This window comes from Entelurus aequoreus, linkage group LG07 (genome assembly GCF_033978785.1).
Source record: "Entelurus aequoreus isolate RoL-2023_Sb linkage group LG07, RoL_Eaeq_v1.1, whole genome shotgun sequence".
Classification (NCBI taxonomy): Eukaryota; Metazoa; Chordata; class Actinopteri; order Syngnathiformes; family Syngnathidae; genus Entelurus; species Entelurus aequoreus.
Window position 1 is genome coordinate 83,569,652 of NC_084737.1, and position 18,220 is coordinate 83,587,871.

The 18,220-nt window shown below is 37.9% G+C and overlaps 1 protein-coding gene across 3 annotated transcripts in view; it reads right to left on the reverse strand.

Moving 5' to 3' along the window:
* The window catches only part of tns2a (tensin 2a), a 175,144-nt gene that overhangs the window by 88,918 nt on the left and 68,006 nt on the right, over window positions 1-18,220 (reverse strand). The window lies entirely within an intron of this gene.

Below are 18,220 nucleotides of genomic sequence, written 5' to 3' on the forward strand. Positions count from 1 at the left end.
GACTCCTTGAGAAAAGAACACCACGGAACAACACGGGAGGACTTCAAGGCCACCGCTCAGCAAAACCAACACGTATGGATGAAGAACTTAGGACCGGGACTTAGAGGAACCCGCATCGGTGCTTTCCTACATGTGAGGCCGGCAAACAAAGAGGTGTTTTCTCACTGCTCCGCACATGTTCCACTCCTGTTCCCACACTATGCTTCGCTTACGTTGCGTGTCCGAGCAGCTGAGAGGAAGGCCGCAACACGCTGCGGGTCACACGGGTCCCTGAGGTGGAGCTTAAACGGGCCGAGCGGAACGCAATTCCGCGTTACGGAGCCGGGGGGTCAGCGCACACATAAACAGATATATGGCTATAGCCGGCGTGCAGGTGGAGGTCTGAAAAAGAAGAATGCAACACATGTTCCTGCTTGCACACGCACATTCATAAGCCGGGCGTGCGTGTGGACGGCCACACACACAAAAGCACAGCAGCGTTCAAACATAACGGCTGGCAAACAAGGACTCCCGAATAAGCACGGTGTAAATAAACACAACAGGAAGACAAGAGCTGGGATTAACAATGTAAACACTGTGAAGGAAGCAACGTTGTCATCCCTCCTCTCACCGCATCTTGGCTATTGATGCTTCCGATAACAGCATTTACACATTTACCCGGGGAAAAAAGCAGCGCACACACTTGTGGCGGCTTGTCTCCCTTTCAGGTTTTGTTTGTAACTATTTGAGCAAACACATTGTAAGGACGACACAATATAGTGAAGAACGGGGTCGGTCGTCACTCCTTTTGCCAAATTCTATTGGATTGCTTATCGTCAAAATGTTCTTTCAAGAGTCATCCCTCCATGAAATGAAGGATGAAGGTGTTGGCTTGCAATGTGATGATCCTTCTAATAGTGCAACTCACCATAACCAGGAGGCCATCAACCTTTTTTTTCAAGCAAAAAGGCTGAAAAAGGTTAAATGACAAGATGACAAATACAAACCCCGTTTCCATATGAGTTGGGAAATGGTGTTAGATGTAAACATAAACGGAATACAATGATTTGCAAATCCTTTTCAAGCCATATTCAGTTGAATATGCTACAAAGACAACATATTTCATGTTCAAACTCGTAAACTTTGTTTTTTTTTTTGCAAATAATAATTCACTTAGAATTTCATAGCTGCAACACGTGCCAAAGTAGTTGGGAAAGGGCATGTTCACCACTGTGTTACATGGCCTTTCCTTTTAACAACACTCAGTAAAGGTTTGGGAAGTGAGGAGACACATTTTTGAAGTGGAATTCTTTCCCATTCTTGCTTGATGTACAGCTTAAGTTGTTCAACAGTCCGGGGGTCTCCCTTCTGCTATTTTAGGTGCCACACATTTTCAATGTCTGGACTACAGGCAGGCCAGTCTAGTACCCGCACTCTTTTACTACGAAGCCACGTTGATGCAACACGTGGCTTGGCATTGTCTTGCTGAAATAAGCAGGGGCGTCCATGGTAACGTTGCTTGGATGGCAACATATGTTGCTCCAAAAGCTGTATGTACCTTTCAGCATTAATGGTGCCTTCACAGATGTGTAAGTTACCCATGTCTTGGCCACTAATACACCCCCATACCATCACACATGCTGCCTTTTACACTTTGCACCTATAACAATCCGGATGGTTCTTTTCCTCTTTGGTCCGGAGGACACGACGTCCACAGTTTCCAAAAACAATTTGAAATGTGGACTCGTCAGACCACAGAACACTTTTCCACTTTGTATCAGTCCATCTTAGATGAGCTCAGGCCCAGCGAAGCCGACGGCGTTTCTGGGTGTTGTTGATAAACGGTTTTCGCCTTGCATAGGAGAGTTTTAACTTGCACTTACAGATGTAGCGACCAACTGTAGTTACTGACAGTGGGTTTCTAAAGTGTTCCTGAGCCCATGTGGTGATATCCTTTACACACTGATGTGGCTTGTTGATGCAGTACAGCCTGAGGGATGGAAGGTCACGGGCTTAGCTGCTTACGTGCAGTGATTTCTCCACATTCTCTGAACCCTTTGATGATATTACGGAGCGTAGATGGTGAAATCCCTAAATTCCTTGCAATAGCTGCTTGAGAAAGGTTGTTCTTAAACTGTTCAACAATTTGCTCAGGCATTTGTTGACAAAGTGGTGACCCTCGCCCCATCCTTGTTTGTGAATGACTGAGCATTTCATGGAATCTACTTTTATACCCAATCATGGCACCCACCTGTTCCCAATTAGCCTGCACACCTGTGGGATGTTCCAAATAAGTGTTTGATGAGCATTCCTCAACTTTATCAGTATTTATTGCCACCTTTCCCAACTTCTTCGTCACGTGTTGCTGCCATCAAATTCTAAAGTTAATGATTATTTGCACAAAAAAAAGGTTATCAGTTTGAACATGAAATATGTTGTCTTTGTAGCATATTCAACTGAATATGGCTTGAAAATGATTTGCAAATCATTGTATTCCGTTTATATTTACATCTAACACCATTTCCCAACTCATATGGAAACGGGGTTTGTACATAACTCAATGCATTTTAACACAAAATAAGGAAGAAACACATCTACATCGCAATTTTTATACATTCTAACTAGAGATGTCTGATAATGGCTTTTTTGACGATATCCGATATTTCAATATTGTCCAACTCTTAATTACCGATTCCGATATCAACTGATACCGATATATACAGTCGTGGAATTAACACATTATTATGCCTAATTGTGTTGTGATGCCCCGCTGGATGCATTAAACAATGTAACAAGGTTTTCCAAAATAAATCAACTCAAGTTATGGAAAAAAATGCCAACATGGCACTGCCATATTTATTATTGAAGTCACAAAGTGCATTATTTTTTTTAACATGCCTCAAAACAGCAGCTTGGAATTTGGGACATGCTCTCCCTGAGAGAGCATGAGGAGGTTGAGGTGGGCGGGGTTGAGGTCGGGGGGGGGTAGGAGGTAACGGGGGGTGTATATTGTAGCATCCCGGAAGAGTTAGTGCTGCAAGGGGTTCTGGGTATTTGTTCTGTTGTGTTACGGTGCGGATGTTCTCCCGAAATGTGTTTGTCATTCTTGGTTGGTGTGTGTTCACAGTGTGGCGCATATTTGTAACAGTGTTAAAGTTGTTTATACAGCCATACGACCTGTATGGCTGTTGACCAAGTATGCCTTGCATTCACTTGTGTGTGTGAAAAGCCGTAGATATTATGTGACTGGGCCGGCACGCAAAGGCAGTGCCTTTAAGGTTTATTGGCGCTCTGTACTTCTCCCTACGGCCGTGTACACAGCGGCCTTTTAAAAAGTCATACATTTTACTTTTTGAAACCGATACCGATAATTTCCGATACTACATTTTAAAGCACTTATCGGCCAATAATATCGGCAGCCCGATATTATCGGACATCTCTAATTCTAATTCTAAATCGATTGATAATTTTCAAGAATCCATTTGAAAAAAATAAAAATATATATTTTTTGTGCAAATTTTTTGAAATTGAAAAAACAAATTTTTTGAAATTGAAAAAACAAATTTTTTGAAATTGAAAAAACAAATTTTTTGAAATTGAAAAAACAAATTTTTTTGAAATTGAAAAAACCAATTTTTTGAAATTGAAAAAACCAATTTTTTGAAATTGAAAAAACACATTTTTTGAAATTGAAAAAACACATTTTTTGAAATTGAAAAAACACATTTTTTGAAGTTGAAAAAACACATTTTTTGTAGGAACTAACTATTATTATTATTACTACTGTTGCTTTCAATAATGTTTGGTTCCCTTTTTTTAGTATTGTAATAAGTATTGTATTTGTATGTCTTTTCAATTGCTTTGTAAATTTATATTCTAAATATTGTAAAACTGGGATTGGGTTGGAGTTGCTGTGTTTTCTTTTATTTGATTGTTTAACATTGTCATTTCTGTAAAAATAATGTTTAAAAAAACAATTTTTAAAAGACATTTTTAGGCAAACACTGTGCGTACGTCGGCAGCCAAGAGGAGCTTTTGTAACTTGCAACCTGTTTTGAAAAGGTTGTATTATAATCTATATACCAAATAAAATACAACAAAAATTGTGTTGCATCGAGAATCCATTCTGAATCAATCTTACTCTTGATTTTAATCCTATTTATTTATATCTAACCTGCTTACAGTTTAACAGGTCAACAAACTGATACTGCATAAGAAGGGACTAATAAATAAATTACCAAATAAATCTACATTAAATTATTTATGCTAAAAAAAATAAAAAAAATAATAATATATATGTTTTTTAACTAAACTGTCAATAAAATTAAAGTGCACATGAAAATACAGCTTCACCACTTTAGTCTTATTTTTTGCGCTTAAGAAAAGTCTCTATGACTTCAGCTCCAGACTTCTTCTGTTTGTTGGATATTGTCATTATTGCCACAAGTGGTGGAAAAGTGTATTACAAATGAGTACCACTGTGGTCCGCATACTTTTGGGCGGCCCAACAATGGGCCCTATGGTTAAAAAAAACGCTGATGTAAACTATAGCTGACTCATACTTTGTAAGGGTAACAATTGTTTGGTTACTATTGTGTCAATGCCTAAAACACAGAGGAGAATTTAATATTTACAATTAGACCGGAAAAACCCCAAAAAGGTCCTCTAACGTCAGGTTCCGGCTCTATGTCTCCAGAGAAGACTATAAATCTCCATACCGCAATTTGAGAAATGACAACTATCCCCGTTCCGCCCTGTATACGATGTAAAGCTGCTGACTCCATGGCATGAGCGTTGGTGGTTACTGGGTTGTTCTGAAACGTCCTCACCACACTTCTTTAATATGAGGGTAACACTTTGGGTCTTCTTCCAGACCAAGTGGTGACACATGAGTGTCAAATGAGTCACACAAACGATTTACTGCTGCCAAAGATAAAGCAACAGCTGCGGTAGGTATGAACATTAATAAAGTTTAGCCTTGTCAAGTAAAAGACGGTATAGAAAACGGGTACTCTAACCCAGTGGTCCCCGACCAGATACAGTCTGGTGTGCCGTGGGAGATGATCTCATTTCACCTATTTAGGTTAAAACAAATTTTACTAAACCAGTCTGCTAATTATGTGTTGTTGTTGAGTGTCGGTGCTGTCTAGAGCTCGGCAGAGTAACCGTGTAATACTCTTCCATATCAGTAGGTGGCAGCCGGTAGCTAATTGCTTTGTAGATGTCGGAAACAGCGGGAGGCAGTGTGCAGGTAAAAAGGTGTCTAATGCTTAAACCAAAGATAAACAAGGCGAGTGCCCTTAAGAAAAGGCATTGAAGCTTAGGGAAGGCTATGCAGAATGAAACTAAAACTGAACTGGCTACAAAGTAAACAAAAAAACAGAATGCTGGACGACAGCAAAGACTTACTGTGGAGCAAAGACAATGTACATGCGAACATGACATGACAATCAACAATGTCCCCACAAAGATGGATAAAAACAACTGAAATATTGTTGATTGCTCAAACAAAGCAGATCCGGGAAATATCGCTCAAAGGAAGACATGAAACTGCTACAGGAAAATACGACTTTTTACCGTCAACTGAGTTTCATTTTTGAATGATTTCTGCTGGTGGTGAGCCTCTGCATTTTTTCAACGAAAAAAATGTGCCTTCGCTCAAAAAAGGTGGAAAAGTGCATTACAAATGAGTACCACTGTGGCCCAAACGGACCATAGCTAAGAAACATATACTTTTGGGCGGCCCTCTTGGGGGCGCTTGCGGCCCAAGAATGGGCCCTATGGTTAAAAAAAACAGCTGATCTAAACTATAGCTGACTCCTCATACTTTGTAAGGGTAACAATTGTTTTGTTACTATTGTGCCTAAAACACAGAGGAGAATTGAATATTTACAATTTGACCGGAAAAACACAAAAAAAAGTCATCTAAAAAATCTGAGTACCGGGACGCGTGGGCTTCCGGAAATGCGTGTCCTTTCCAGGTAATAAACTTCCGGTGCTGTGACCTCTGTTTACCTCCTACACCAGAACTACAAATGGTTCGGAACTAACAGTGTTCGGATTGTAATCATCCACATGTGTTAAGCAGCAAAGTAGACAGCCGTCAACGTTGAGGCTCGGAGAACAAACGCATGCGACGACAAGTAAGCTAGCTACATGATGCTAACTATGCTAACTAGCGGGCTTGTTTCTCACCGTACTGCAATTTAGCATGCCGTATTTTTGCCGATTAGGGGAGCGTTCAACAAATTTTGTTTGGATAGTTTTTTTTGTTTTTTTAAATGCCGAAGTGATGTTTTCACGCGATAGTGAATGTTTAAAAACACAAATTTCCGCGTTTTCGTGGACATTTTAAATGCTTGTATGTAGCCACGTAGCATTGTTAGGTCAATTTGAGTACTTGGCGCCAAAATAGTCCAAAAACACGGGGCTGGAATATTGCACAGAAACGCAGAGTACTCCAATCCAGCAATTGTTTGAATAACATCCATCCATCCATTTTCTACTGCTTGTCCCTCTCGATTCATATTTTAATATACACTGCAAAAAGTGAAATCTAAGGAAGATGAAATATGTCAAATAAGGGTGATATTTGCTTATTTTCTGTCTGATAAGATCATTCTTCTCACTAAGCAGATTTTATGTTAGAGTGTTTTACTTGTTTTAAGTGTTTTGCTCCTAAATGATCTCAGTAAGATATTACAGCTGAGATTTGATGAGCTATATTGAGTAAAACATGCTTGAAACTAGAATATCAAGTGTTGCAAAGCTGTGTCATCAACACTCACAAGTATAAAACTACTTTTTTAAAGTCATCATTTCTTATTTCAAGCATGAAACAAAAAAATCATGACTTTGACACAATTGTGTCTCATAATTAAAACAGATGACAGCCAAATGGACTTTGCTGTTTTATTTTCAATGAAACAATAGAAAACACGTACTCATATAGTAGTACAGTTGGCACAGTACAGTAAACTGACAGTTAATATTTCAACATTTGACATTTCTAACCATTTTGAACAGAAATAGTTCATGCACATTCAGGTAAATTCTTAAAAATGACAATTAAAAAAAATGTGTCCGGGGGCCGGGCTGTATATATGCGCACTAATTGACTGAAAGAGCATGCACTTGGCGCGATGATGTCATGTTATCCATGGAAAAATGCATTTTTAGACAATATGATTTAGCCTGAGCGGCTAGGAGACCCCGAGAGTAACAAGCGCTTGCCTTGTTGCCTTTCCATTTAGAACAATAAATTAGTTTTAGTATAAGTTTGCTGGTTTCAAGAAATGTAACGCCGAGCGCATATCATTATGTCAAGATAATGGCACTAGCATTTACCGTAATTTCCGGACTATAAGCCGCTACTTTTCCCCCTCGTTCTGGTCCCTGCGGCTTATACAAGGGTGCGGCTTATATACGGCCTGTTCTTCTCCGACACCGACGAAGAGGATTTCGGTGGTTTTAGTACGCAGGAGGAAGACGATGACACAATGATTAAAGACTGACTTTTCATATACCGGTAGGCTGGTTATTTTGATAACGTACAGGCGAGCACTTTGTATTACTTTGCACCGTTGTATTATTTGTACTCTGCACGAATGCTGTTCGCCATGTCAAAGATGTGAAAGTTTGATTGAATGATTGAAAGATTTATAGTTAATAAATGGGACGCTTTGCGTTCCCAAACAGTCATCTCTGTCCCGACAATCCCCTCCGTGGTAGCAGGAACCCCTATATACTACGCTAATTACACATCAAAACCCTGCGGCTTATAGTCGGGTGCGGCTTATATATGGAGCAATCTGTATTTTCCCATAAATTTAGCTGGTGCGGCTTATAGTCAGGTGCGGCTTATAGTCGGGTGCAGCTTATATATGGAGCAATCTGTATTTTCCCCTGAATTTAGCTGGTGCGGCTTATAGTCAGGTGCGGCTTATAGTCCGGACATTACGGTACTTCATTTAAGAACATTTTTCAACATATTGAGCAAAAAGGTTTTTTTTTTTCTAGCAAGAAAAGTGCACTTGTTATTAGTGAGAATATACTTATTTTTAAGCTATTTTTGGGTTCATTGAGGTTAGCTAATTTGACTTGTTTTGGAAAGTCTTGACAAGACAAATGTTCTTGTTATATTGGCAGATCATTTTGCTTAGTTCAAGTAAAACAGCCCTCACTTTTGTCATTTTTTTCCTTGTTTTTGAACACTGACTTTTTGCACTGTGTATGTAGCCACGTAGCATTGTTAGGTCAATTTGAACACGCAGCGCCGAAATAGTCCAAAAAACACGGGGCGCTGGAATATTGCACAGAAACGCAAAGTATTCCAAATCCAGCATTTGTTTGAATAATATCCATTTTTCTACTGCTTGTCCCTCTCGATTCATGTTTTAATATATGGATATGGGCTTTTAATGTAGCTAAAAAAATAAATAAAATAGGGCCTGTTTTCAATTACAGCGCATCACTTTTTTCCGTGCTAAATCCTTACAAATTCACATGAGAACAGGCTGTGAACAAAACCACACACATGGTGTTGGCAAAGTCAGTGGTCATGCAGTCTAATTCTCATCAGAATTCCCCCCCCAAACCCGCAGACACACACACACACACACACACACACACACACACACACACACACACGCACACACGCACGCACGCAAATTCTCAAAACATGTCAGCCTATCTTTGCAATTACCAGAGCTGTCTGTGATAACACAGTTGTCTCTACAAGCTAATCATCAGCAGAGGCCGACATTAAATCCCTGCCGCGTTACATTTGGGTCGTGTTTTTCTACATGACTCACTACAATGACTGCAGGAAATGGTGGGGGTGGGCGGGGGGGGTTTATCCGTGCAGTGGTGGTTGAATTTAAGCGATGCCACAATTGTCCTGTAAAGAATCCCGAGTTCGCTTGTTGTAAAGTGAATGGCGGGAAATGTGTTTTGTGCGTTAAAACAGCACGAAGGGCAAAAAGTCGCCGATGACATCATAGCAGAGCAGTCCAGTTGCATGACTATGTTGGTGCAGCTGCATGATGGGAAAACTCGGGTTTTCTATTATAAAATCCTGTGATCACTTCCTCACCTGCCTCTGCTTTACAGCTCTGTAGGCCAGGGGTCACCAACGCGGTGCCCGCGGGCACCAGGTAGCCCGTAAGGACCAGATGAGTAGCCCGCTGGCCTGTTCTAAAAATAGCTCAAATAGCAGCACTTACCTGTGAGCTGCCTCTATTTTTTAAATTGTATTTATTTACTAGCAAGCTGGTCTCGCTTTGCCCGACATTTTTAATTCTAAGAGAGACAAAACTCAAATAGAATTTGAAAATCCAAGAAAATATTTTAAAGACTTGGTCTTCACTTGTTTAAATAAATTCATTCATTTTTTTACTTTGCTTCTTATAACTTTCAGAAAGACATACAACCTTAAAAATGATTTTAGGATTTTTAAACACATATACCTTTTTACCTTTTAAATTCCTTCCTCTTCTTTCCTGACAATTTAAATCAATGTTCAAGTAAAAAAAAAATGTTATTGTAAAGAATAATAAATACATTCTAATTTAATTCTTCATTTTAGCTTCTGTTTTTTCGACGAAGAATATTTGTGAAATATTTCTTCAAACTTATTATGATTAAAATTCCAAAAAATTATTCTGGCAAATCTACAAAATCTGTAGAATTAAATTTAAATCTTATTTCAAAGTCTTTTGAATTTATTTTAAAATTTTTGTTCTGGAAAATCTAGAAGAAATAATGATTTGTCTTTGTTATAAACATAGCTTGGTCCAATTTGTTATATATTCTAACAAAGTGTAGATTGGATTTGAACCTATTTAAAACATGTCATCAAAATTCTAAAATTAATCTTAATCAGGAAAAATTACTAATGATGTTCCATAAATTCTTTTTTTAATTTTTTCAAAAAGATTCGAATTAGCTAGTTTTTCTCTTCTTTTTTTCGGTTGAATTTTGAATTTTAAAGAGTCGAAATTGAAGATAAACTATGTTTCAAAATTTTATTGTCATTTTTTTCGTGTTTTCTCCTCTTTTAAACCGTTCAATTAAGTGTAAATATCATTAATTATTAATAATAACATAGAGTTAAAGGTAAATTGAGCAAATTGGCTAATTTCGGCAATTTATTTAAGTGTGTATCAAACTGGTAGCCCTTCGCATTAATCACTACCCAAGAAGTAGCTCTTGCTTTCAAAAAGGTTGGTGACCCCTGTTGTAGGCAAAGGTCGGGGCTCTGTTTCCGGCATTCTCTTCCAGCTTGAATGTGTTTGACTTCACCGCAACCCCCCAAAAAAGGCTAGAACCACAAGCAGCCTAATAACAGGGTTCTCTACATCATAGGGATTATCTTGCTCCTCCGCACACAATTGACCACTTCCATTCCTACTTCTGCTCTGCGCTGTTCTTTGTTGCACATATTCATTACCGTATTGACTAGAGATGTCCGATAATGGCTTTTTTGCCGATATCCGATATTGTCCAACTCTTAATTACCGATTCCGATATCAACCCAGTGTTTCCCACACATTCATTTATTTGTGGCGGCCCACCACGAAAGAATTTCGTCCGCCACAAATAAAATAAAACATTTAAAAAAAAAAAATAATATATATATATTTTTAGTTTTATTTTTTTATTTATTTATTTATTTTTTTTGTCCTGTCCAGCTTCTCAGGCAAATCATATAGTTGATGTAGATGCCCATATAGGCTGTTCACATTTACTTTACAAAAGAGAAGTGTAGGATACTTCTCTTGTTGCCTTATTTGTATTTGACCACTACTGTTTTCTGTTTATTTGTTACCAACTGTGGCAGGACACCTCTGCCTCTGTTTCACTTTATGTTGCTGGTAAATAATATGCTTGTAGTAGTAGGCTAAAGTTAAATTATTTAGTATGCACTAATTAAAGGGGCAGAGCTTTAAGAGACATTTTAGCTTTTATATTTTATAAGATATATTTTTTGTAAGAACCACAATTAATAAGTATATTTCAGTGAATAACTTATTGTTCAAATCTGTATATAAATATGTACATAAAGTGTTGTAATTATATTGTAAAATGGATGGATGGACGTTTAAAACAAAACTGTTATTATTAATTAGTAAGTATACATTTTTTGAGCCTTTTTAGAGAAAATCATATCATTGTAGTAAATTATGCAAATTACTCGATGATGTCATGGTGACCACGCCCATAGCCACGCCCCCACCACCACAGGTATCTTGGCAGTTTATTTGGAAACACTGCAACCGATACTGATATATACAGTCGTGGAATGAACACATTATTATGCCTCATTTTGTTGTGATGCCCCGCTGGATGCATTAAACAATGTAACAAGGTTTTCCAAAATAAATCAACTCAAGTTATGGACAAAAAAATGCCAACATGGCACTGCCATATTTATTATTGAAGTCACAAAGTGTATTATTTTTTTTTTAACATGCCTCAAAACAGCAGCTTGGAATTTGGGACATGCTCTCTCTGAGAGAGCATGAGGAGGTTGAGGTGGCCATGGTTGGGGGGTGGGGGGGTAGGGGGTAGCGGGGGGTGTATATTGTAGCGTCCCGGAATACGGTATCCATCAGCTAAGAAATATAATTGTGTTTTATAGTAGTCTGCCAGTTGTTATTTTGCTTCTTTTTTTAAACACACTAAAAAAAAAAGATCTAGTTTTTTGTAAAATAATGTAATTAAAATTAAAATGAAAACATGGGCCCTATGAACTATGCCTCGCGACAACACATGCAAACATGTGACATGACCATTAAAACAGAATGCATAGAAGTGATCCATTAGAAACGCTGTAATGTCAAACCTTGACTAATGCAATTGGTCAAAGCTACACAACACCGTGCCTTGTGTTCGTAGAAGCTACACCAGGGGTCACCAACGCGGTGCCCGCGGGCACCAGGTAGCCCGTAAGGACCAGATGAGTAGCCCGCTGGCCTGTTCTAAAAATAGCTCAAATAGCAGCACTTACCAGTGAGCTGCCTCTATTTTTTAAATTGTATTTATTTACTAGCAAGCTGGTCTCGCTTTGCCCGACATTTTTAATTCTAAGAGAGACAAAACTCAAATAGAATTTGAAAGTCCAAGAAAATATTTTAAAGACTTGGTCTTCACTTGTTTAAATAAATTCTTTTTTTTTTTTTTTACTTTGCTTCTTATAACTTTCAGAAAGACAATTTTGGAGAAAAAATACAACCTTAAAAATGATTTCAGGATTTTTAAACACATATACCTTTTTACCTTTTAAATTCCTTCCTCTTCTTTCCTGACAATTTAAATCAATGTTCAAGTAAATTTATTTTTTTTATTGTAAAGAATAATAAATACATTTTAATTTAATTCTTCATTTTAGCTTCTGTTTTTTCGACGAAGAATATTTGTGAAATATTTCAAATTCAAAAAAATTATTCTGGCAAATCTAGAAAATCTGTAGAATCAAATTTAAATCTTATTTCAAGGTCTTTTGAATTTCTTTTAAAATTTTTGTTCTGGAAAATCTAGAAGAAATAATGATTTGTCTTTGTTAGAAATATAGCTTGGTCCAATTTGTTATATATTCTAACAAAGTGTAGATTGGATTTTAACCTATTTAAAACATGTCATCAAAATTCTAAAATTATTCTTAATCAGGAAAAATTACTAATGATGTTCCATAAATTCTTTTTTTAAGTTTTTCTCTTCTTTTTTTCGGTTGAATTTTAAATTTTAAAGAGTCGAAATTGAAGATAAACTATGCTTCAAAATTTAATTGTCATTTTTTTCGTGTTTTCTTCTCTTTTAAACCGTTCAATTAAGTGTAAATATCATTAATTATTAATAATAACATAGAGTTAAAGGTAAATTGAGCAAATTGGCTATTTCTGGCAATTTATTGAAGTGTGTATCAAACTGGTAGCCCTTCGCATGAATCACTACCCAAGAAGTAGCTCTTGCTTTCAAAAAGGTTGCTGACCCCTGAGCTACACAGTTACATTAATGCGGATTTCTTTATACATCCGTGCAATAAACTCCAGAGTCACTCAGTCAGCATGTGACTCCATCGGTACACTTAAGAGGCCGTCGCTGATGAAGTTTGAAGATGAAATCGGGCCGGCAGGAAATCCCTCCTCCCCCTCTCTCTCTCCACTAATTACACAGACGAGCCAGTCAAACTTGTCAAAAGGTTGCATTTCACAAAGTTTAATCCTTCCTTCTCCCACTGTTCCACTCTTCCCCTCACCTCATTGTCCTGTTCCAAACTTTTCCCCACATCTTCCCCCCACCCCCGCCCCGGGCCCCTTGAGCAGCCGGCCAACTTTCCACTGGGGATCAAGATAAGGCGGGACAGTTTTCAGAGAGAGAGAGAAACATGCCCACAAATACAGTTTGCAGCTTATGTGTAGAGATGAACCAGCTGCAAAGAGTTGTTTGGGTTTGCCTTTGTGAGAGGAGAATGCATTGAAAGATAGTAGACTCCGTCGTCTGGGGTTACGGTTATAAACAGATGCAGGATGTACAGGTGACACACATCAAGATGTGTCCAAACACTGTAAGTTGTCAAATGGGAATGAAGCGCAGGGCAGGAAACATACTTGAAACAGCTGTTTAACCACATATACACCCATGATAAGTCTTTATCACTACTAAATAAACATTATATTTTAAGTATATTCACCCTCCTACTAGTTCGAGATGGACCCAACAGGCGCCTCGTGATGGATATCACCCAGCAACTTGAAATTTTACACAACCTGCGTTGCAAAAAGTTAGTGTTCAAAAACAAGAAAAAAAAAATACAAAAATGAGGGGTATTTTATTTGAACTAAGCAAAATTATCTGCCAATAGAACAAGAAAATTCGGCTTGTCAAGACTTTCCAAAACAAGTAAAATTAGCTAACCTCAATGAACCCAAAAAGACCTTAAAGGCCTACTGAAAGCCACTACTAGCGACCACGCAGTCTGATAGTTTATATATCAATGATGAAATCTTAACATTGCAACACATGCCAATACGGCCGGGTTAGATTAGTAAAGTGCAATTTAAAATTTCCCGCGAAATATCCTGCTGAAAACGTCTCGGTATGATGACGTTTGCGCGTGACGTCACGGATTGTAGCGGACATTTTGGGACAGCATTGTGGCCAGCTGTTAAGTCGTCTGTTTTCATCGCAAAATTCCACAGTATTCTGGACATCTGTGTTGGTGAATCTTTTGCAATTTGTTCAATGAACAATGGAGACAGCAGTGAAGAAAGCTGTAGGTGGGAAGCGGTGTATTAGCGGCTGGCTGCAGCAACACAACCAGGAGGACTTTGAGTTGGATAGCAGACGCGCTACCGTGAGTACGCAGCTTTGGCTTCCAAACATTTGATCGCTTGCCCGTACGTGCGTGCCGCTATGTGCATGTCACGTACGTAACTTTGGGTAAATATATGTGCTGTATGAACTTTACGGAGGTGAACGGTACTTTGGGCTGTGGGATTGAGTGTGTTGTGCGGGTGTTTGATTTGTATTGGCGGGTTATATAGACGGGAGGGGGGAGGTGTTTGTTATGCGGATTGATTTGTGGCATATTAAATATAAGCCTGGTTGTGTTGTGGCTAATAGAGTATATATATGTCTTGTGTTTATTTACTGTTTTAGTCATTCCCAGCTGAATATCAGGTCCCACCCGCCTCTCACAGCATCTTCCCTATCTGAATCGCTTCCACTGCCCTCTAATCCTTCACTCTCACTTTCCTCATCCACAAATCTTTCATCCTCGCTCAAATTAATGGAGTAATCGTCGCTTTCTCGGTCCGAATCGCTCTCACTGCTGGTGGGAATGATTGTAAACAATGTGCAGATGTGAGGAGCTCCACAACCTGTGACGTCACGCTACTTCCGCTACAGGCAAGGCTTTTTTATCAGCGACCAAAAGTTGCGAACTTTATAATCGATGTTTTCCACTAAATCCTTTCAGCAAAAATATGGCAATAAAAAATATGGCAATATCGCGAAATGATCAAGTATGACACATAGAATGGATCTGCTATCTTCGTTTAAATAAGACAATTTCATTTCAGTAGGCCTTTAAAATAAGTTTATTCTCACTAATAACAAGTGCACTTTTCTTGGTAGAAAAAAAATAGACCTTTTTGCTCAATATGTCGAAAAATATTCTTAAATTAAGTAAATGTTAGTGTCATTATCTTGACATAATGATATGCGCTCGGCATCATGATTTTTTTTTTCATGCTTGAAATAAGAAATTATACTTTAAAAAAGCAGTTTTATACTTGTGAGTGTTGATGACACAGCTTTGCAACAGTTGATATTCTAGTTTCAAGCATGTTTTACTCAATATAGCTCATCAAATCTCAGCTGTAATATCTTACTGAGATCATTTAGGACCAAAACCCTTAAAACAAGTAAAACACTCTAACATAAAATCTGCTTAGTGAGAAGAATGATCTTATCAGACAGAAAATAAGCAAATATCAGCCTTATTTGACATATTTCATCTTACTTAGATTCCAACTTTTGCAGTGTTGGGTTGATCTTGCACTGTGACATTTGCTACACCAACTAATACTTGTAACTGAAAATGTTGCTTGCATATTAAAGCATAAACAATTCAGCTTTTATCTCAAAACACTCTTGATTTGGAGCACCCTTAAGTTAAGGTACCACTCTAATTATGTGTTCATGTTTTTATTGCCAACCTGCAACCATGTCACTGCCATTTTTCAACTACACTACAGTGTGTTGAATCAACGTTAGGGTAGGGCTGGGCGATATGGCCTTTTATTAATATCTCGATATTGTTAGTCCATGTCACGATACATGATATATATCTCCATATTTTGCCTTAGCCTTGAAAGAACACTTGATGCATATAATCACAGCAGTATGATGATTCTATGTGTCTACATTCAAACATTCTTCTTCATACTGCATTAATATATGCTACTTTTAAACTTTCATGCAGAGAGGGAAATCACAACTAAGTCTATTTACCTAAAGTGTATTTGTTGACATGCAGAGTTTCAAGCACTCTTCATTCTCTAGCGGGCGAATTTCAAATGATGCTACAAATTAGCAGTAATGCTACTTTTTGTAGCAGCGCCTTTGCCGCATACTTGACATATTACGGTTGTCTGTTCAACATCTTCCCGCTTGAAGCTAAACCACCGCCAGACGATGGACGTTTTTCTTGGGAATTAATTATTCTTCCTTCATTTGTAACCACATTCGCAACTTCTCTCTCTCGTATTACCACTCGCACCGCACCGGCTAGCATCACAGCTAATGTTACCCATGCCGCTACCTCTCGGCTCGGCGAGGGCGTATGACGTTGCACGCGCGACAGCATGTGACGTATGTAAGAAGGTGCGCTTGTTTTACGTCTCTGTGAGAAGAAGAGACAAGAAAGAGTGAGAAACGCATGTAGTGTAATGCCCGCAGCTAAAAGCAACTGCGTGAGAACGTATACCCGACTATCACGATATATAGTCATTTTCTATATCCAGTGTTTCCCACACATTCATTTATTTGTGGCGGCCCGCCACGAAAGAATTACGTCCGCCACAAATAAAAAAAATGTTTTTTTTTATTTGTTTTGTCCTGTCCAGCTTCTCAGGCAAATCATATAGTTGATGTAGATGCCCATATAGGCTGTTCACATTTACTTTACAAAAGAGAAGTGTAGGATACTTCTCTTGTTGCCTTATTTGTATTTGACCACTACTGTTTTCTGTTTATTTGTTACTGACTGTGGCAGGACACCTCTGCCTCTGTTTCACTTTATGTTGCTGGTAAATAATATGGTTGTAGTAGTAGGCTAAAGTTACATTATTTAGCATGCACTAATTAAAGGGGCAGAGCTTTAAGAGACATTTTAGCTTTTATATTTTATAAGATATATTTTTTGTAAGAACCACAATTAATAAATATATTTCAGTGAATAACTTACTGTTCAAATCTGTATATAAATATGTACATAAAGTGTTGTAATTATATTGTAAAATGGATGGATGGATGGACGTTTAAAACAAAACTGTTATTAATTAGTAAGTATACATTTTTTGAGCCTTTTTAGAGAAAATCATATCATTGTAGTAAATTATGCAAATTACTTGATGATGTCATGGTGACCACGCCCATAGCCACGCCCCCACCGCCACAGGTATCTTGGCAGTTTATGGGAAACACTGATATCGCACAGAGACAAACCCGCGATATATCGAGTATATTCGATATATCGCCCAGCCCTATGTTAGGGTGTATTTAAAAACATTTATTTGACTTGGACATAATCTGGACTGTACATAAATGCTTATTTTGAAAATGTATATTTGTTTATAGATTATATGCAATCTGTTGTGTTCCCTAATTTTCAGTGTACATAAATGAAGGTGTGTGTTGCTGAGCCCGACCTGGACATAATCTGGACTGGACCTGGTTTTAAGAAGTCTTTAAACAACCTAACTTCATTGACAACCTGGTCTGGTGAAGATAAGGTCCTTTTTTTTTTTTTTAAATAAAATAAAATAAGATAAATAAATAAAAAACATTTTCTTGAATGAAAAAGAAAGTAAAACAATATAAAAACAATTACATATAAAGTAGTAATTAATGAAAATGTTAGTGGAGCAGCAGCACGCACAATCATGTGTGCTTACGGACTGTATCCCTTGCAGACTGTATTGATATATATTGATATATAATGTAGGAAGCAGAATATTAATAACAGAAAGAAACAACCCTTTTGTATGAATGAGTGTAAATGGGGGAGGGAGGTTTTTTGGGTTGGTGCACTAATTAAAGTGTATCTTGTGTTTTTTATGTTGATTTAATTTAAAAAAAAAAAAAAAAAAACATTTATTTGTGTGGAAAAATCGCGTGGGGAATACAAAAATATATATATGTAAAAAAAAAAACACAGACCTCCGGTTGAAGACCTCTGCTGTAGTGTATAGTAAATACCGTATATAATGCTGCACACTGACTACTCGTAAATATGTCAAGTTGACTTTCTTTCTTTCGTATTGCACCTTAAAGAGATTCACATTTTGCCACTTAATAGTTCCACAAATGTTTGACATTGGCCTTGTCTCCCACTCCTACTTGGTCCTTACAAGGCCATCACCCTCATGGCTGCCATCCACCTCCCTCTGCATCCCTCTGTCTATTCATCAGAGCATCCCTCCATCAATGAGCCTTTCACACAGCCTCTTTTCTG